Source organism: Poecilia reticulata, linkage group LG16 (genome assembly GCF_000633615.1).
Source record: "Poecilia reticulata strain Guanapo linkage group LG16, Guppy_female_1.0+MT, whole genome shotgun sequence".
NCBI classification, from domain to species: Eukaryota; Metazoa; Chordata; class Actinopteri; order Cyprinodontiformes; family Poeciliidae; genus Poecilia; species Poecilia reticulata.
In genome coordinates, this window is record NC_024346.1 from 31,912,095 (window position 1) to 31,933,463 (window position 21,369).

The 21,369-nt window shown below is 41.5% G+C and overlaps 1 protein-coding gene across 5 annotated transcripts in view; it reads left to right on the forward strand.

Moving 5' to 3' along the window:
* Positions 1-5,727: 5,727 nt before the first annotated feature.
* Positions 5,728-21,369, forward strand: part of shisal1b (shisa like 1b) — a 59,420-nt gene continuing 43,778 nt past the window's right edge. For 2 of the 5 annotated variants that reach the window (XM_008432783.2, XM_008432777.2), the window contains exon 1: positions 5,739-6,283. The gene's annotated coding sequence lies outside the window, so the exon portion shown is untranslated. Of the gene's footprint in view, positions 6,284-21,369 lie in introns of all 5 variants that reach the window. The other 3 variants (XM_008432778.2, XM_008432781.2, XM_008432782.2) reach the window with 3 other exon arrangements.

Here is a 21,369-nt window from a genome sequence, read left to right on the forward strand (position 1 = left end):
CTGGGTTAGAAAAAGTCACTTTGCTAAAATAAAACACATCTCGGATGTTCTCCAATATTTCGGGCCGTCTTCRGCCTCTTTTCTGCTGCTTGCTGGTTTTTGTTTTTGAAATTAGCGGCGAGGAAACCWACAGCTCTTGAGCTCTWWCCTTCCTCTCTTATCTCTGACTGTGATTAAAAGACTTGCTCTTTCTTTCCTGAATAGTTTTACAGGTTGTTTGTGGGTAGGACGGATTTTTGCCTGTTTGCTCCACGAAGCAAAAAAAMCGTTTTCCCCCTTAAGCCTGATATGCAGGGACATCCTCGGGTAAAACCTTGACTTGGCATTGACTTTAACTGTAAATAAATATCGATAAATGAAGTTCTGAGCATAGGCGTCGATGTGTGTGTGCGGGGGTGTGTGTGTGTGTGTGTGTGCGTGTGTGTGTGTTTCAAACATTGTCCAAATGTTTAAATGAAGCAACAACATGCGGTGTGGTGCACCGGCCAACCTTTCCGAGGCACGGTGAGGTTTGTTTGGTTTGGTCTGGCTATCTCTGAGTGTTTCAAACGACTAAACAACTTGTGATTGAATCTAGCAGATGCCAATTAAAGGTGACACCCCATTGCTTTTAGAATGAGGTTTACAGCTTTCAGGCAATGAGGAAAACACACTCCACTAAATTAGGAAAAGTGCGACCAGCATGTTGGAAGATTTTCCAACAGAGAGGTTTATTTAATCGGTTTTTTGTTGTTGTTTTTGGTCCACATTAACATGTCAAAATCGCAATCGAGAGTTTTATACAAGACTGCAACACCTTCAGCCAGAATAGCTACACATTAACTCTAATGAGTAGTCAGAAAACTATTATGTCTTATTCACTTTTATTCTTAATAAAAATGTAGCTTCGCGGCGTACTTTCCTGTTATTTGTTTTCATCCAARCACCAAAGGTCACTCAGTGACTTGTGGGGATTTGTACAATTCCCTGTTCCATGTTTGACCTCTGTYTGTGCCGTGAGGCGGCCCCCAGAGAAAGACTTATCAACATTCTGTCTTATAAATATGGCAGCACTTTGTAGCGTCAGCTGCAAGACGCTAAGTCACAGCTCTGCTAAGTTTTACATCAGTCTCTTAAACCCGCCGTCTTCAGGTTTCTAAATGGAGAATATAATCCACGTCTTCTGCCTGGGGCTTTAAAAATGGAAAAAATATTACAGAGATTGAAAAAATAGACATGAATTTCCAAATAAGTGCTATTTAGCTCTTCCTTTTGAAAGACTTCAAATCATATTTGTGTCAACACTGCTGTTGGTGTAATGGTCTCCGCTTTTAGAAACACCACTTTTAATTCTCTTGAACATCCCCAAAGAAAAAAAACCAACTCAAACTGTCTGAGTGTTTTAGACTAGATTATGCTTAGAGGCAGTGGCGCAACTACACATTATTCAGGTGGATGCGAAAACAGATCGGCCCCCCCTCCTCCCGAGGGAAGGACCGTCAGGGTGAAGGAGCGACGCTCACTCGCGTAAGGCATGCTGAAGTGTATGGGAAAACATCATCGGTGCGCCGCCCCCTCCAGACAGGGCTTTGGCGACCCTCTAGTGCTGCGCCCCTATGCGTTGCATACCCTGCATACCCACTTTTTGCGTCACTGCTTAGAGGAAAGGTGGACCACAGAAGATAAATTCAAATTTAATCCCCTTGTAGAAGTGCACACACACAGGACCAGGAATTATTTACAGATTCTATAAAAACACTGGATATGAAAACCAGTGAACAGCAACTGTCGTCACGATGAAACTCTACGTTGCCTCAAAGCCGGATGTGTCGTTGCAGCCGTACTCCAAACATCAGTCTGATTTTAAACTGTCAGGTGTTTGAAAGTATGCAGGAAATCATCGTCATGGCATCCAAATTAACAATGAATAAGAACTTGGACAAAATCTATATCTTGTCCAAATATCTACGTTATTGGATGCTGATAGACTTCAACCAACAACAAACTGAATGCAGTAAAGTAAACCATATCGTCACCTTCCTAAAACAATGGCCTAACTCAAATCAGCCTTGTGATTTTTTTCCCCCCTTTTTGCCAAAAACATTGACTTAGGTCATTATTTCAGTGTGACAATATTCACTTAAGTACGCAGCTGTATTCTGAACAGATGGGTTTTTAGTTGATTTCTGTAATAAATTCATCCTTTTGTCCAAGTCCAGCATTATTTCAGAAGAACACACACTTCAAAACGYGGCGCCCAGGCCCAGTCGTGTCGTTATCGACCCCCAGCTGTTTGGAAGACAGTCGAAATAAGGAGYCTGTCACMAACATGACCCCACACCTGAGCGTGGTCACCAACCAACTTTGGGCTTTTTTCCTCTCCGTAGCGAACGCTCCCACCTGCAGGGGGGCAACATCAGGTGCCGAATGACTCATCTAACTTCACAAGATGTGAAACAAGTCATCCCAGGGATTATCTAGAGACGGATGAACAAGCCACGCAGCTTTGCATTCGTACATCATGAGCTGGTTTTCCGTGCACATTTCAAGCRACTCAATATTTCATGAGGATTTGAAGGAAATGTGTAATGTTTACTTTATGCCGCTGTGGGTGGAGGRGCTCCGTATAAAATTCCTGCAAGAATTTCATCATCGGAGACAGATGGAATGATATTGTGCAGTTGCACAATAGCCTCCTGCTTGTTTTTYRCTCACAAGAAGGAAATTGCAGASTAAAYAGAGATCTGATTCGACACCGGTCATGCCACTCATTAATTAAGTAGCTGGAGATGCACTAAATCTTGCAGGAACAGGACTGGGCTCACGGATGAAAGTGCTAAAAATGGACTGCGGCGTTCAGGTGCACAYGCAGAGACACAAATGCACTCAAAGGACGCATTATATCTCTCCCCTGCATATTTCCTCCTGGCTGAACATCATACAGGCCGATCGCCACACAGACGGGCTTCAGGCAGCCCTGTCGGCTCATCTTCCCTTGGACAGGACCCGGCCCTCCACAACGCTCCCTCCTCTTCCTCCTCCTCCTCCTCCTCCTTCTCTTCCTCTTCCACCTTTTCCTGCATGTTGTTGTGTGTGCGGGAGCAGCGCCCACCGTGCACCACGGGGCGTTGCTCGCTCAAGACGATGCGGCCATATGTCCCCCCTACCCTCCGTTTCTCCCAACTTCCGAGAAATTCACTCTTCATCTGAGTGAGGGTTATCGTCACCTTGGCTCTGGCGTTCGACTCTGAGAGACATTTTGACACTTTATCAACAGAATGGAAGAAAGTGTRAGTGTGACCCTTTGATCACCTTTCGCTAATGGATGGGACCTCATTGATCTGTCGCTCTGTGTGCATGCTGACCCAGAATTCACCACGCTCAGGGGACTCGCTTAGGCTTTTCAGCTGCAGTGACACATCAGGAACCAGCAGAGCATTGCGAGACGGGTACTTAGCAGTGGCTAGCAAAGGGCTAAGAACACATCACTGCCGGTGCAGGGGCAAAGCACAACCCATTGAGGCCTTAGTCCTCGTGCCGGTGGTCGTAGGTTTGGTTCCCGGCCTGGCGACATTTGCTGCATGTCTTCCCCCTCTCTGATTAACCTGTTTCCTGTCAAACTGCTTTCAAATAAAGGCCACTAGAGCCAAAAAAACCTTTTTTTAAAAAAAAAAAAAAAAAAAAAGCATCTCCTCCTAATGACTGTTTCATTTTACATTATTCTGAATAATGAATTGCCATAAATTATCCTTATAATTAGTTATTTATTTAACTCCACACAGCGAGTTTTCTTTTTTTTATTTGGTGTATTTAAACTTCTGGTTTCAACTGTACATGTAGAAATGTAATATTACTTTTTTTTTTTTTTTTTTATGAAATGTGAGCTTTGGCTTCTTTTCTGGTCCCATAAATTGTATCCGTCGTTATTTAAATGATTTAAATTGTATTCCAGTAAATTACATTTGCAGCTTACTGTATTTCTTCTTAATATCTTTGTATTTCGTTCAAGTTTTGTGTTTATGGTTCATTTCTTAAAAGTGAATCCAGAGGTTGTAAATCAGCTTCGACAATAAACTTGTACTCATAACATCCAGTTACACAAAGTTAACTGCAGTTGTCTCTGTGGAAGAAAAAGATAGATTTAATATTGCACAAAAGCAAATAGTGATTGATAATTAGCAATTAAAAGATTAAAAGAATATGTTAGGTATTTAATTAAAACTTCAAACAAACACTGAAGTGTATTTGAATGTAGCATATTACCAGTATGAAAACCAGGATTTAGCCAAGAGTAAAAATTACAGAAATCAGTTCTTAGTTACCAATTTTTAACATGTAGMTCTGATAGATAGCGGACAGAAACTGTTCTTGAATCTGCAGATCTATATCCTGCATGCCGGATGTGTCTGCCCTGCTCTCCTAATGGGAGGGCTTGGAGACGACCTTTGTCTGCAACGCCGTCTATAGAGGTCCTGGAYGGCTGCCAGTTTGGTCCAGCTACTGCAGTTTGTCGATCTGATCGTCCCCGTTTGAGCTTCAAGGTCCGGGACCAATGCAGTTACCAACCTGCTCTAGTTGCACCAGCGAAATCCAGAGCTGAATCTCCCAAAGTCGTTCCTCAAAGAATTCCTTGTTTTTCCCGACTGTCGTCCCTGCTCCACGAACGGTGGCATCCTGTCATGCAGCAGCACTTTAACAATGATGTCATCTGTAAATTTAATGAGGGTGTTTGATTTATGTTTGTCAGTAGGATTATGGGCGAGCAGGAGGGGGTTTGGCAGGCGTGCTGTGAGGCTCCTGTGTTGAGGTGCATTAGGAATGAAGTGGCATTTCTGATTCGCACCACCTGTTGTCTGGCTGTCAGGGGAACCACGACTCAGTTGCGTATTGAAACTGCATAAAACGTCCAGATTCAGAAGCCTCTTCAGCAGAGAGCTGCTATTGTGAAAGCAGTAACAATAGCTGCTTTTCCATTCACCGCATAATTGTGCGAATTGGAATTACAAAAAAAATACATTTGCTTAATGGAAACAGGCTACTAAAAAAAACGAATTATATGATTAAAAATGTGTTTTTGCACAAGAGTGAGGGAGTTTTTCCAGTTGTATCAAAATTAGTGTATTCCACAGACTTTCAACGCATCAYGCGAGTCATGTGATCCACATCCGGATGTAAGAAGACAACAGCAAGCGGTAGAAGGAGGATGTTTTTCAATGACTTACCGCCTGAACAAACTTGTTCATGTGTGATTTTTAGTTGATTTAATCACTGCTGAATGTTGCAGCTAAAACTGAGACTCATAAGAAAAGTCACATAAATCCTCCTCTATTCCTCTCGCTAACGTTTGGTTTTAATTTCAGCAAATGGCCTTTACTAGACGACTAAATGCTTTGATTGGTGTTAACAAACAACTGAACAGGTGTACCTAATAAAGTGGCCAGAGAGAGCACCCTCAGTGCGTACTCTCTGGCAATTAAAAGTCAAGAATTTTCTATGAAATTTGTGAGATTTCCGTATTGAACTCAAGCATAAATGAAAGAAAATCATTAAACTAGTGAACATGCAAACTGTTGTGTCACAGAGTGGGCATTTAAATAAATACATTTWAAAAAATCACAGCAGATACCTCATAAGAAGAGCAACTGCTGGGCTGCGTCCGGAAAGGAGGAAATTACATCAAGGCTGGCTGGGATGCTCTCGAGTCTAAACTGGAGACTACTGAGCAGGAGTATGATTGCACGAGAGAGGGGGATTATTATTAAAAACGMGAAGACCACCAAACTGAGACCGCCTTCACCCGGTGAGGAAAGTTGAGGAGAGAGCGAACAGGAAGTCTTTTTCCCTCAGGAGGAAGCCAAGTCTGGCTGCTGCAAAAGCAGCTGACCCCGTGGCTTCTGTCGGGAAGGAATGCGCGAGCCGGAGACAGACAGACAGACGTAATGTAGAGGATCACCCTCCACTCTCTCACACCCTCTCACTCACCCATTGAATATCATTTCCTCCTCCCTCCCTCTCCCTCTCTCTCTCACACACACACACTTTCAGTTGCTGCGCTCTGACGGATGGGGAAACACTGCCAAGGAGGACTAAGGGGTGAGAAGAGTGTGTTTCTTCTCCTCTTCTCCACTCTGGTGTGTTTTGTGGCGTTCTCTTATGAGCTGTTAATTTCAGCCCCGCACCCGAGGATGAGGAGGATCTATTTGTGAAGAAGACGCAGCAAAAGAAGAAGGAAACAAGAAGCAACAGGGTGCCCAATTCAGCGGAGCAGCTGAGGATCTTTTCTTTTCCTCCAGGATCRAGCAAGGTAAGTAAAGAAAGCATCAAACGTTGATGACTGTGATTTCCTTCTCTCTCTTTTTTCTTGCCTCTGCTTCTGAAAAACTTCTCTCCCTTCCAAGCTTGCATTGTTTCCTCCTGCTTTCACTTATTCATCCTCACATAATAGTTTTGTAAATGAGAACATGTTGTTTTATTTGATTTTTTTTTTTTTACATTATGTTTCCATGTTGGTTGTTGAAGTTTCCCTCTAGGACAGCGTTACTGTTTATTCCCCCAAAAGGGAGAAACGACTGGTTCTCAGGTGGAGTCTATCCCCTGGAAAGGCAGCAGAGGCTCTGATCAGTGAGAAGAGGCGAGGACAGCTCCCTCTCATTGCTCGCTCATCAGCTGTCACTTTACACAGGAGGCAATTAAGCGGGATTGGCAGACAACGCTGCCGGTAGCTTAGAAACAGGCGTGTGGGAAGACGCACGGTGCCATATGATAGGATCCAGGGTGAGAGGGAGAGAAGCAGTTGAGGAAGGAAATTCCCTTTGTTCATTCAACAGAAAGCATTTCTTTTCTTCTGTGAAAAAAGGAATAAAAATATCCTGCCCTTGCCTGTGCAAAAACTGGCCCCGGGGCAGCAGTTGTGAAGCTTTTATGATTTTGCACGTTGGTGAGCTCTGTGTAAGTGTGCTGACTGCAAGTGGCTGTACAGGGAGTGTTTGTTGCTCTTACCTTTAAGGACAGCATACAAAATGAATTGCTCTACAATCATATCAAGCAAACTGTACATAATTTCCCTTCCCTTTAGAAGATGCACCTCCTCTATTGCTTGTTAGCACCAAGAGCAAAAAAAAGCCAATCATATGTTAGCATTTCAGTGCATCTGGACATGTTGGAGATGACTGCTGAGGTTAAACCTGAACACCAGAAACAGGAAGGAAGGACATTTACTGACGTTGAATGTCGTCTGGGTGTTGCAAACCAAATAGATCTGAAATGAATTTCATTTCGAACCATGTAGGATTTATAGAAAATGGCCTAAAGAAAGAGGAAGTAACTACTAAGTCCTATGAATGTGGACAAAAATGACTTGTTGATTCAAGTCAGAGAAGACTGGGCAGAGTATTTGGATGTGATTAAATAAAAAAGGTAAAAGCGGTTTATATAACAACTTACCGCAACCAATGTTTCCAGAATACAATATGCTAACGCACAGCATCACGAACCTTGAAGTAGATGTGCTACAGCAGCAGATGCCCACACTGGGTGTAACCCCATTGGCTAAAAACAGCCAATGGGAGGTCAACAAATCTCAACCCAAAGCCATTGCATGATCTAATGAGTCTTGCTTTCACCTGCAGTATTAAGATGTTGAAAATGGATTCATCCTTCCTGGTATTAGCGACTCAGGCTGGTTGTCATGGTGCCACGGTGTGAAGGATATTTTCTTGGCACACTTCTGCCTCATTTCCACTGAGCAGCACAACAAGGAACAATGTGCTTTTGTAAGCTATTCTGCAGTGGAAACTACAGATCATGGTCTTTCAGTACTGATTGATCGTCCATTAAATGACACAACCCGCTTGACCAACGTTCCTGACCATATCCATCAGTTTCTTACCACACTTTACCCATCTTCGGATGGTTGCTTCCTGCAGGACAGCTCACCCTGTAACAAGACTCAAATCACCAAATGCATCTTTCACTTGACCAAATGTYACCTGTACTCATCTAGCCTCCAATCACCAGATCCCAACCCAACAGAGAGCCTCTGGGATGTAACTGGACTGACATTTTGTGTTAAAGATGTGCAGTAAACAAATCTGAGCGATGCTGTCATATCAGTATGGACCAATAATCCGATGAATACTTCAGATACCTTGTTAAATCTATAATAAGAGGTTCAGTGAGGTTCTAGTAAGGTGTCCCTAATAGTCATTGACTGTAATTAAGGGTTATTTTATAAAAACTTTGTATCAGACTGTCCTGATGTTCGTTCATACTCATTAAACACGACAGACTGCCTGCTGATTAAACCATAATAACCTTCACCAGGAAGATGTTACTTATTGCATTTCAATACAGTATGCTATGAGGAAACAATAGAAAAATAAATCAAAATCAGTGGCTGTCAGCATGGGAACAAAATGTCCCCCTTGTAGGAACAAATTAATGCATGATCAGCAAAAACATCAAAGGACCAAAACGTCCAGCTCCCTCTGTGGCCTCCGCTGTGACTATCGCAGCAGCCAGAAAGAAGTTCAAGTTTTTCACTTCACATGCCTTAAAAAAAAAACTCACATTGTTCAGGACTTGTTTACTTCTGTGACTGAGTAAATCTCCTTGGAACCAACAAATGCCCTCCATACTCACTTTTTATCACAAAGCCTTCCTGCAGCCATTTTTCGGCACGGATAAGATAAGAGCAGATGCGAAAGTCGGCCCAGGCGCCGKCGGCGAAGAAGGCCTTTTGATAACGACTCGAGCGTGGCAATGAGCTGTGAACTCCTTTAAATATTCGTTGTTGGGTGGTAAGGCAGTTATTCTGGGTYGYGAGTGTTTGGACACGAAAGGAGAGATATTGCATAAGTCTCTGGTCTATTCATTTTAGTGACAGGGAAGTGYTGGTGTATGTTCAGTGGGACRTGTTTATGCAGAGACCCCTGAAGTGAAAAGCGAGCTTTTTAAAACAGCGCTGTTCCGCTGCAAGATTGTTCGCGCTCGCTTTGTGCTTGGTCTGTATTCACACAGTCACAATCTGCTCCGTCTGAGGGACTGAAGACATGTGAGGTCAGGAACGTGAAGTTCAACCGTCAGTCAGTAGTTGACGGCCACTTTCCGTCACCTCRTCTTAAAAACRCAGACGACGATGTGCTGATTCACRKAGATGCCTATAGCAAGTCCTTCGTGGCTCACTGACTTTTCMTGACTAGTAGGAGTCAGTGAACTGAAAAAGCAATARTGTGCACTCATATTTACCCTCATACACAATGGAAACGTCCTGATTCACCTCTAGTACACGCCCCATRGTTCCAGAAAGGGACTTACGRCGCACATCTACTYCGACTGGATGAGGCAGAGCTGAAAGAGCCGTCGTGACAGGCTGTTTGGCAGGAGCYCCCAAGGTGAAATTTTAAAGTGTGGAGAATTTCAAATTCAGAACAGATGATCAAACCCCCTGTTGAAACAGTAGAGCAGCTGGAGGGCATCAGATCCAAACAATCTTCTGACTGAGGGAAACCTTTTGATGCCCRAATTGTGCCAGAATGATCAGGAGGACGGGAGTTTAAAAGCGAAATCTAATGTGGTGGTMACGCTCAGCTTGGAGGTCCTTATCATGGCTCCTCAAAGAAATCTAAAGTTTTTCATTTCCTGAGAGGTACTCTGTGTACCGCGACGATCCCAGCACACCGAATCCCGTCATCCATCAGATCAGAGAGCAGACAGAGGAGGGTGTGTATGAATGAAGACGAGCCAGGAGWCTGTCACTTTATCTCGCGGTGAGCAGACRTGAGCATTATGCCAGCTGTATGACTGCCTACAGGAAGTCAAATATAACCCRAGTGCACTGAAGCTTATTAACTAATAGACACTACCTTTGTACTTAGCCTTCCTAAGCCGTGAACCTACTTGGCGCTTTCTTTATCGCTTGTACACAGCATTACACGATTAACCAGTGTGTCGAGGATTAGGTGCTACATTCACATTTTTATTCCTCTGAATTTCGAAACACCAAGACACACTTGAAAATTGGTTCTGAAATTGCACAGAAAATTGAAAACTGAACAGGTTTGGGTGAGCAACGTAGTCRSCGTTACGTAGACAGATRCGCGATGTTGAAGTGAATTGTYGGTTCTGACATGTGGAGATGCACGCCTTCACACTGTTGCAGCAGAACTGTTATATTTATTTGTCTCTCTTTTTTTGCCATCAATTTTCAATTTGTTCAACYYGTCGTTAAGTTGCGTGACTCTTTACTTGCAGCTGTGCGATTGCAAACCAACTTGTTTCCTGTTTTTGCAGGGCAGGTGAACCACATGTACCCCTGGGTGTGGTTGCTATTAGAGCTGGAGCAAATCAGCATCATTTTCTGCTTCGACTTATTTGTTACTTTATGAGGTTATGATTGCTGTGTTATGCCCGTCGAGATGTATCGATTGAAAGGCGGCCAGTCATCAGTCAGCTGCTTTTGTAAAGTTTTGACCTGCTGATTTGATGAGTTTTATACAATTACACAACAGCATTTAAAATATTTCTTAGTCTATCATTTATGTTAGGAACGAACAACATTTATGTTAAGGACTAACATCCATCGGCCTCCTCCACATTCATTTTTTAACACCCCACTGATGCTGAAAACAGGTAAATRTGATTCTATTTTTTTCTGTGCATCACCCTCCTCATCAAAGTCAGCGTGACTTGAGGAGCGAACGTCTCATTCTGCAGCATCAAGCCGCCCTCCCTTACAGGACATTTTTAAGCTTTAATTTTCTTTTCAGGTCACATGCRCCGTCAGCTGTAATCCTGGTGTGAAAGACGCAGACATCCCACCCTTCATGGCGCAGACAGCTGACTGAGTGTTTCTGCTAATACAAACAGAGATGGAGACAGATTGCTTAAATCAATTTCTAGGATTACTCTTACATGCATATGCTGACCTGCAGTGGATTGTGAATATTATGCTTGGAGTCATTTTGAATATTGTTACGATTACTGACACGTGTTTAAAGCCAGTCGGGAAWTTTCCGAGGTTTTGTGWGAGAGAATATTTTCTAACAATCCTTTCGTATCGCATCATCCTCTATGTGTCCATTTGGGCCCACCATATTGGATCTGGCGGCAACATCTGGTAGTGAGACGGAGAGTAATTAGCCACCTTAATACCACAGAGGAAGAAGAAGTGAGATGTTTAAACCTTTGAGTCAAGAACCATAAGCAGTTCGATCTGATCAGCTGTGACTGAAGATGCTTGTTTTTGTTTTTTATTAATATTGTCATGTGTCTGCCTGACACACTCCTGAGAGATTTATTTTTTACAGACATTCCTAAGTGAGAAGAGTTTTTTTCCACTCTGTGTAATCCCTGAGAGACCCCTGTTCCCTTATCGTTGACTGGGAAACCTCCCTTTACTCAACCTAAGCAGCCCAGGCTGTCTGCAAAGGTAGGAACTTCTTAAGCGGAGCTGCAGATAAGGAGCTGGATGTTTATGCCTGCCTGCTGGCTGAATGTCTAATATCCAGAAATYGAGGCAGAGCTTTTTCAGGAGGAAGTTGTGTGTTACTCTGCTGAGCTGGAACTGCATGAAAAAATCAAATAAAAAACCTGCGCTCTTGTTTTCTCTCTATCTGGGATTAGATAACAATCAAATCAGATTACGGCAGATATCTTTTTCACTCGGGGTTTCACAATGAAGTCTGGAAAACTAAAACTGTCCCGCAAACTTTTTGAAATGTTCCTGATCTGGCACAGCTGAACCAAACAGCTGAATCGCCTCCTCAGCATGCAGTCGGGTTGTACAGAGATAAACTAATGATCCAATTTATTGATTCAGCTCTGATGAACGAGAGACCCTGCAGGCCCTGGAGGACTGGACTCTGAGAGCCCTGGATTAGAGATGAACCCAATGAATAGTTTAATTATTCGTCAGCAGAAGTAGATCGGTTGCTTTTCCGTTTGTTCACTGTTGCATTTTCTGTTAGTTTGATTTGTCGCTSACGTTCCAAATCATCGATCGCCAATTAATTTGTTCAGTAGCAGATTTACACTGATTCAGTTTGAAACTTAAAAAAAAGAGCCAAAAGTAAATCTGAATAGTTAAAAAAAATAAAATAAAAAGCCATAAAGCACATTTCTGATCAAATCTCATTTGCACATTTGGTAACACTTTATTTGAAGTGGGATGAATAAGACTGACATGACACTTTCATAAACATGACATAACATCTGTCATGAACATGAATAAGCCTTCATGAATATTTATGACTGTCATAAACATGTCATAACACCCGTCATGAACATGAATAAGCCTTCATGAATATTTATGACTGTTGTCATAAAGCGTCATTTGGTAAATTATGACACTTTTAATACAAAGTTGACATTATTGAAAATGTCTTTGTTATGACAACTTGACATTAACCAAGAAATTATTACTGATATAAAATTGTTCTAAAAGTATTACAGATTGCATTTTTAAAAATTATGTAACTTTATGTTATTAAAGGTAAAGTTTAAACAGTAATGATTTATTGGTTAATGTCAAGTTGTCATAACAAAGAGATTTTGAATAATGTCAACTTTGTATTAAAAGTGTCATAATTTACCGAATGACGCTTTATGGCAACAGTCATAAATATTCATGAAGGCTTTTTCATGTTCATGACAGGAGTTATGTCATGTTTATGACAGTGTCATGACAGACTTATTCACCCCCYCTTCAAATAAAGTGTTACCACGCATTTTAATAGAAACAGCTGCGTTTATCAGGTTTGCCAAGAGTCCTGTAATCCTGCCATCCGTCACTCGTCCCTCCAAGAAAAACAAAAAAAAATCCCATCGAACCATTTCCAACTGGGAGTATAACCGATTAATAAACACCAGCAGCAGTCAAATAATTACATTCTCCAGGCTCCCGTAATAAACAGCAGCCACTCGGAGAGCGCAGAGGTGTCTTGTTTTTCTGAAAACTCTTCTTTCATTTGGTTCATCTGCTCCGTCTGCCAGACGTCGCTCTCCAGAGGGTTCACACCGGGTTCCCCTGCCCTCAGCCAAACTTTCTGAAAGAGACAAAAATCGCAGTTTTAATGGATCCTTTAAGCTGAATTATCTCCAAATAGATGCGTGCGTCTTTGTTTGACAGAGCAAAGTTGGAAAAAGGGAAATGTTTTTGCGTCCGGGTGCCTATAGTTTCATGTGTGCATTAATGAGATACTGCATGGAGGCCAACAGAGGCAGACAGCATCGCCTATGACAGAAACTTTCCCTCCACACCAGACTCCAGTGATCTGACGATAATCTAGCAGAGCTTTCAGAGCGTTACGCCTTCCCTGCTCGTCAATCCTAAGGATTCTCAGCAGAAAGCCGTGGTGATACTTTTATAACGTCAGAGCTAATATCAGATATCCTAATCTAGTGGCATCGCTGTGCATCCAGCATCATCCAACTCCTCTCTTTACATGCATGCAGTGTCGCAGCGCCAATGAAACGGCTCAGAAGTTTTAAATCCCGCATCTCAACAGTGTCTCAATCACGAGGTGAATTTCATTACATCACAATCCTCATCTGTATGTCTGCAGGTTGCTTTGAGCTTCATCGCTGTATATTTATTTATTTATTTTTCTTATCGAGGGGGCGTAGGCGTTTGGGGGATCAGAGAGGCATTTCCTCTGTTTGTGCAGCTCCAGAAATGAATAATCAAGTGACAGACGAGCTCCGGCAACTCTGACGAAGGTTTGCCCGATGGCTTTTTTTTTWATATTAATGCAGTGTTTGCTCTGTGTTTCAGTGTTTTCTGTGTCTCGGGTGAAGCGCAGAGCGGGAGAAAAAACTGACCCTGGCTCCTCTGAGCATTAACTCAGTCGAAACAGTTAAATCATACTTCAACAATCTGCCACAGAGAGATATTTATGAAAATATGGAGCAAAATCTGCTGAGGAAAATCTACAACATTAGGTCCCCAAATTTGCCATTTTGGATTGGATTGTTGTTGGATTGAGATTTTCTGTGATACGCCAAGTAAAGAGGATTTAAAAAATGACACCTACCTGCTAAAATTTGAAATTTGGAAAGGGTTGTGCATTTGTGTCTACGTCCTTGGGTCGATTCTTCATACAGCTACAAGTTCTTTAAGGAATGTCTACCAGTTTCTGAAAACGTTGTCTTAAACTCAGTCAGATCTGAACGGAGAGCATCTACAAACATTAATGGATAAATCAACAGATTCTCAAATCGATTTGGATCTGGAGGTTGACTGGGTCGTTTGAGCAGATGGACACGTTTTAATCCGATCATTTAATTCCCCACAGTGTCATGCTGCCGCCACCGTGTTTCACCGTTGGGAGTGATCATGCAATTTGCTAGTTTTCCTTCGTTACGCGCCTCTACATATGCCTCTGTCTACGGCCAGACAGAGTGTTTGCAGTTTCCCCAAAACGACTCGTGACAAACTGGACAACACGCATGTTAGCTGTGATAGCTGCACTGTCAACATGTTCGCCTTCCTGAGGTGAGAATCTGTGCAGCTGTTCCAGACTCATTTATCTACGTAGGTTTTCAGCTGTCGCGTCGTACTGTTTGCATTTTTAGATGATGGTGTGAACAGTATGTTGCTCGAGACGCTTCATTTCTTTCATAATTGAACCCTTAAACTTTTCTGGAACCGTATCTCTGACCTGTCCGCCGTGTTCCTTGTTCACAGCGGACCTGATGATGAAGCTGTTTGTTCACAGATGTTCTCTAACAAACCCGAGTCCTTCACAGAACAGCGATATTTATGCTGAGAACAAACACTGAAGTGTGAATGCTTCTGCGCGGCACTGCGTGAGTTTTTAATCACACAGCTGTAAATATTTACTGTTGGTAGTTGTCAAAATGCATACCAAGAAACTGGGTTTTACTGTTCAGATTTTTTAAAATCTAGCTTTAAAAAAGCGCTAAGACGTTGTACATTCACTTCCAAAAGCAAGCAGTGGATTTAAAGCCACCTAATGTCAGATGTGAGATAAAAGGCCCTCTGTGCACTTTCAGACTGTCGTAAGAAAGACATTTTATGTCACTGCTCATGGAAATGTGATTTCAAACTGGTTTGTCTTGAGCTGTTTGCAGTGAGCAGCAGGGAGACATGTACTTTAGACCCGAACAAAACAAAACTATTCATAAAAACGGTGATGTGTGAGCCTATCTGTTAGAAGCAAGGTTTCCTCTGCATCTTCAAACACAGGGCTTTTGATTCCATCTCTGTATGAAAGTTGTTGTTTTTATTTTATAAAGAAAAATGCCAGCTTTCATTTTTGGTGGGAAATTGCATTTGTCTCTGCTTAAAATCCCATCAACAATCTTTTTCAAAGTAGTGGGAGGATGAAAAAGAAAAAAAAAAGCTGTACTGTGACAAGCTTGATCTGAACATAGTTGCAGCTGATTACATAACCTCATACTGTAGACACATTGAATAATGTACGTATGTTGAAGTAGGTAGTTAGGAATAAAATGTGCACTAATCTGACTTATGAAAAGAACAAAACATTGCACAACCTTCAAAACTGACACATTTAATATTTAAGATAGAGACGACATATTCCACTCCAACTGTGGGTTGAAGGCTTTTTGAAATTATCAGTGTTGAAGTCTAGATCTTTTATTTATTTTATTTTTTCTTATGACTTTTTATGTTTTTAATGTAGTCTGGGATTTCTTTTTGTCCCAGAATGCTATGGAGCCATATTTTGCGCAGACACTTTTTGAAACTCATAACCTTCAATCTTGGATCGCATATCGTAGTCGGTGAACAATATTTTCCGTTTCTATAACCAGTTGCTGTTTTTCACCGTGTCGTCTGCTGGTGTTTTCTGCCGATCTGTGTCATGTGATCCAGACAGCGGCCCATGTGGGGCAAAAAAGGAGCTGAAATCTGGTTTCCAATTTTCATTTGGCCATATTCTCTTCAATCTTTTTATTTAAATGTGTTTGACATCATTATAAAGCTGAGAATGCCCACTTTTAGGATCCATAAATGACTCAGAACGCTTCAGAGGAGACTCGGTCATGGTTTTGTCGTGGCCTGGATGTAGAACGTGTAGCTGACGTGAAATACGAACAATACGAATGACAATGACGTCTGCTGTCTGTGTGAGTTTGTCGGGAGGAGTTCATAATACTGGAGCGCAGATAAGTGGTGTTATTTTACTGCATCTTTATGCAGCAGAATGTAGATTTGTTCTTGTAAATGGTTAATATTTAAAGACCCACATCGGCTGAAACGCCCTAATTATGTTGTTCCTAATTAAGTATTGCTTTAGAGTCTTCCTGTCCCTCTCGAAGCCAATCCCTACTTATCTTAAGCTGCTTTACAGACCCTTTCCCCACAATTTATTGAACCTGTTTCTCTCTCTACTGGTGAAGCATTCCCTGTGCTAATAGCTACCAACCTGCGCCCAGGTTATAATCAATCAGTCTGTGGGGTTTATGTGTCGCAGAGGTGTTTCTGGAGTAAGATATGAGCTAAAATCTATTTTCTATCCTGCAGGAAATAGTTTTTACAACTATTTGCTATTTTGATATTCTGCTAATATCTTCATAATGGCTCTTGGAGGTTGTTGTAGTAATATGTCTTCTCCCTATGTGCTGTTGGACTTAAAGCAGAAAAGCATTACTCTCGATAAAAACTCAGGATGGTGGAGGTTGTTCTTGTGTGTTGAAGTCAACCACTGGCACACGCAAACGCAAAATCAAATGTCTGCCGCAACTGCTGCAAAGCTTTTTGTATTTTTTTTTTTGTTGTGTCACACACACACACACAAACACACTCACACTTGCCACGCAAACAGGGATGATACGCTAAATAAAGCCTCACTATAATCCGTGAGTTATTATGGGCTCAAATGACTGTAATTTCACATTCAACGTGTAATATAGCAGCTCGTTCTAATCCGTTTCTACTATAATTACTAATTTAAACAGGCACCAAAATCACATTGGCGTATTATTGGTGAATAACAATAGGTGACTCTATTGTTCATTATGATAATGGGAAAAAAAATAAAAAATAAACGATTCCACAGTCTGTTCGGTTCAGGACAGCCTTGCTGCAGAGACGTATGAGCTCAGAGTTTGAACTTCCAGGCTTTTGGGGGGCCGTTTGAGGACGTGACAGGAAGTTATTATTGACGACGCACCAAAGCGAGGTGGGTCAGAACCAGAACAGCCTCGTTAATGAGGTGCGATCCCACCGCGACGGCCAGTCGACCTACACCTCCGGTAATAATCGCTGGATCAGAACACAAACAGTTACTTGACTTCTAGGATTTAATTTTTTTTTATTGGCTGCTTAAGCCGACTGCCAAAACACCATTAGCATTTTGATGAGGAGGAGGAGGAGCGGGGAGCTTCATCCTTTCACATCCGAAGTATTCTTAGCTGCGTGGTACGACCTCTGACCCCTAGAGGTGACGTACGCTGAATCTAGTGTGGCTATTTTCAGGCCTGAGGAGAATGTAAGCCTTCTCTTGACATGATAATGTTTTCTATTCAATGCGGTCATAAAAGTCACTGTGGATTAAAAGTTTAGTCTTTTTTGGGGGGTTTTAAGCGATTGGCTGCAGCGTTGGATCGGATCCTCAAAGTGCTTGTAAAGCAGCTCTACAGTGACATTCTCTTCCTAATGGATTATACAGCAGTGTTCTCAGGCAATTTTTAAATCATTTATATATCGATCGCACCCTATCGTTAAGTGCACTAAGAGCTGCTGTCCTCTTGTTCCTGCTTCTGTTCGGCAATATTCTGTTCCATCTTCGTTTTCAAAGGGATTGTCGTCCTCATGTTATCCAAGATAATATGTGGATTTAATGTGACAAAAACATTTTTCTCCCAATCTCCAGCTAAAAGACAAAAAAAAAACAATTTCTGTTCTTTTAAGCCGCCTCCACTGCTTTTATTTTGTCCCCTGGGATCCCATTGACTAACCAATTCAATGTGTGAATCACAAAAGAGAGGATCTCTTGTCACTGAAATCTGTGGAGGGCAATGAGAAACTCTTACTCTGATTGAAAAACAAACCCCAGATTAGTGTGTTTGGGCTTAATTTTGTAATTTTGAAAAAAGCTCCCTACTTCTGGGTCATACACAAATTTTTTTTATTTTCTAAATGCCAGCTTTTAGTCAAATGTTTCCTCCTTGCTTTGGTGGGAGATGTTAAAACATGAATATTTATGGAGCCAGTAACGGTACAACAAAGGCCTGACTGTTGTAGTGATTTTGTTTTGCGTTGCCATGTCTCACTTTGTTTTGTTTTGTTTTGTTTTTTTTTTTACTTTTTTTGTTCTGCCATTTTTGAAATTCCCCACGGACTACTTGTCTTTGGGTAGGAGCTATTTTAAATCCCGGGGTCAGCCGATGATGACGGGGAACATTTCCAAGAGAAACCAGATGAGCTCTGCATGTGGTTGAAGCAAAGTCAGACAACCAATGCTGGCTTTTTTTTTTTTTTGAACTGCCTTTTTCCTCTCTACATCGCAGACACAGAACGTCTGCAGGACACGACTCCTTAACTTCGGAGCTAAAGTAGGTCCAGTAGTTTTGCTGCATGAGTCACAGTCTGCGAGCTGCCAGAGACCCAGATGAGGCCTAGGTTGCCTGCAGAACGCTCAGAAACGTGATGGAAGTGTAAGTGCTGGAAGATGCTTCAGAGCAAACACTGGAACGTTTTCTGTGGCTTTGGATGCTGCAGAACTGTGGAAACTAGCCGGCGATGCAAAGGGTTTTACGCACACTCTGTTTGAGATGTCAGGTTTGTGTGATGGTGGAAGAAAAGAAGCTATAAGTCATTTTCCAGCTTTAATCTAATGTACTTAAAAAAATAATCAATTTATTCAACCAAACAACTAATAAATCTGAAAAGAAGAAAATAAACAAACCTGTACCAACTTGGCTGCATAAGTACGAAGAGCTGAAGCAACTTTTCAGTGAGTTTCCCCATTCAGTCTTTGATGTGAGTCTATGAGTGTCCTGAGCCTTGATTTGATTGACTTTCTGCAAATCGATCAGATTGTGTGGACATGTCTCATCAACAGCCTTCAGACTCAGTTCTGGACCTTTATTGTCTTCCATTAACTCATCATTTAGTTTATTTGGAAGCATGTTTGGATTCAAGGTAATACTCTTTATAGTCACCTTTCTATCAAACATCTGGAAGTTTTGGACCAAACTTAACTACTAAGGATGCATGATGTTGAATTTTTGGGTGATATCTGATATGCCGATTTACTAAAGCTCATTTGGCCGATAGCCGATACCAATACCGATATTTTTTTCAAATATATCTACTGAAACTATACAGCTTTCTCTTTAAAATATGGCATTATCTTTGTCAAGGAGGCTGATGTAACATGTTCAACTTGCATTATGTTGAATGTCAAATTTATTCATGACATCTGCTCTCTCTCTAAGACAATGACAGCACTCAAACAGTGCAAATCTGACTTTGTGCTGCAGACATCATTGTCACTGGTTTGTCCTATAAAAACGCATTTCATATCGATGAGTTATATTGACGGAATGGACGCTGTCCGATATTAAATTTCTCAATTTCATCCATCTGAAGCAAAGCAACCCCAGAGCTTCAGTCTTCCAAAGCGACTCTTTTGTTCATCCATATGGGTGAACTTTTATGAGTTGTGAACAAACATTTAGTGTTTGTAATGTCACTGTTGTTCCAAAACCTTTCCACTTACTGACAAATTCTGTACCATTTTAATCTTTTTATAATTGAAATGTTTGTACAATTAGATCGTTTAAATCCTCTGTTGCCTCCTGAAAAACTATGGATTTACCTACAGAAGGCAAAGTACGCACCAGATATTCATAGTTCATCAGATTCTCTACAATTTATGAGTTTTTGACCCAGAACTGTGAAAAAAATCTGAATGCTTATGCAGCAAGATTACGCAGATGCTTCTTCTATTTCCCCCCCAGATTCTCCCTTTATCAAGTCTGTTTATTTTTCAGCTGACTAATGCAGGAGATGCGTCATGCTGAAGGAATAAAAAGGTCTGAAATGATTTATCATGGTCTCATTTTTTTATATCAAGATCCTGCCTTCACACTTTTTATTGTCTTCACGTGAAAGATGCTTCTGCAGCGCGAGGAACGAATCAATACCGCCGATTGAGCAAAGCCAAGTAGACTCAAAGTTCAATAAATTCTCATTCCAATGAATCTCATTAAGCAGGGCTGGATGCATAGCAAGACTCACCTTGTTAGGTTGAGAGAAATGGAAATAAAATGTTTGAAATGTGATATTAAAATGGCAAAAAAATTGTTTCATCATCAACAGTTTTAGCACAAAGACGTCCATATAAAGTACTGTTAAGAATCAAATCTCTTGCAAAGGCACATGGAGCGCTTAAGTGTTTCTGCACCACATGAAAACGAAGTCTTTATAGATTTGCATCATTTCAGTTTGGCTTCCAAGAACTCCCATTCCTCAGCTGACTTTGAGACCTTGATTGTGTAATGAATTCAACTTATTAAACTCCAGTAGCTGTCTCATTAACCGCCCCTCTCAGTCTGCATGCATGCATTTATCACCTTGGAGAAAGTACAGATAAAAGAACGGCCCAGTGGTAAGATCCAATCTGGACGCAGATGGATGTTTCCTRTTAGCTGCGTTGCCTCGTAAAAACGATTTGTCACGTTACAACCTTTGCTGGGATTCAATTCTCTGGGATTTTATATGTGACAGCTGTGCATACGCTTCAAGTGGAAGGGAAATTATCGTTATTATTAATATTACTTTTGTCTTCTACCAGCAGAAGTCTGAGAAAATATTCCCTTCATGATTGACACACCTAAATAAAGCTACAGTGAATCCAGTTTCCGTCAGAAGTAATTCGTCAGTAGATTTCATCTCTGAGTAATTTAGTCTCAGTATAGCTGCAGCTGTAGCCGAATCCACTTATGGAGTCGGGACAATGGAAAGCAAAAGTGGCCTAAAAGCAGCCTGTGTTTTACCTGATGTGTACCCAATGTTGCTGCTTTAGGGTTGCTGATGCTGCTGCTGATGGCGCCTGTTCATCTGAGACTGTAGACATTAAGAAAACATAGGAGAGACGGTCGTTGATTGAGCAAATGTTTTGAAGTAAATTATGAAAACGTTTAAATTGCTGCGGTATCTATCTAAGTAAATCTTAATATCTGAGTGGTTAATCTCCATGGCAACTCAGATGCAGACTGAGTTGCCAAAGATCAAAATAACTAAAAAGGGGCAGTTTATTTATTTTTTTCCCCAGACTAGCTTTCCATACATGCTATGGTCTGAATTGTTGCTAATGGGCTTTAGGCTGCTATTTGTGACATATTTAGATTTGAGCTCCAAATGCTACGGCCTGAACCTATCACCATTTGAGGTTCCTC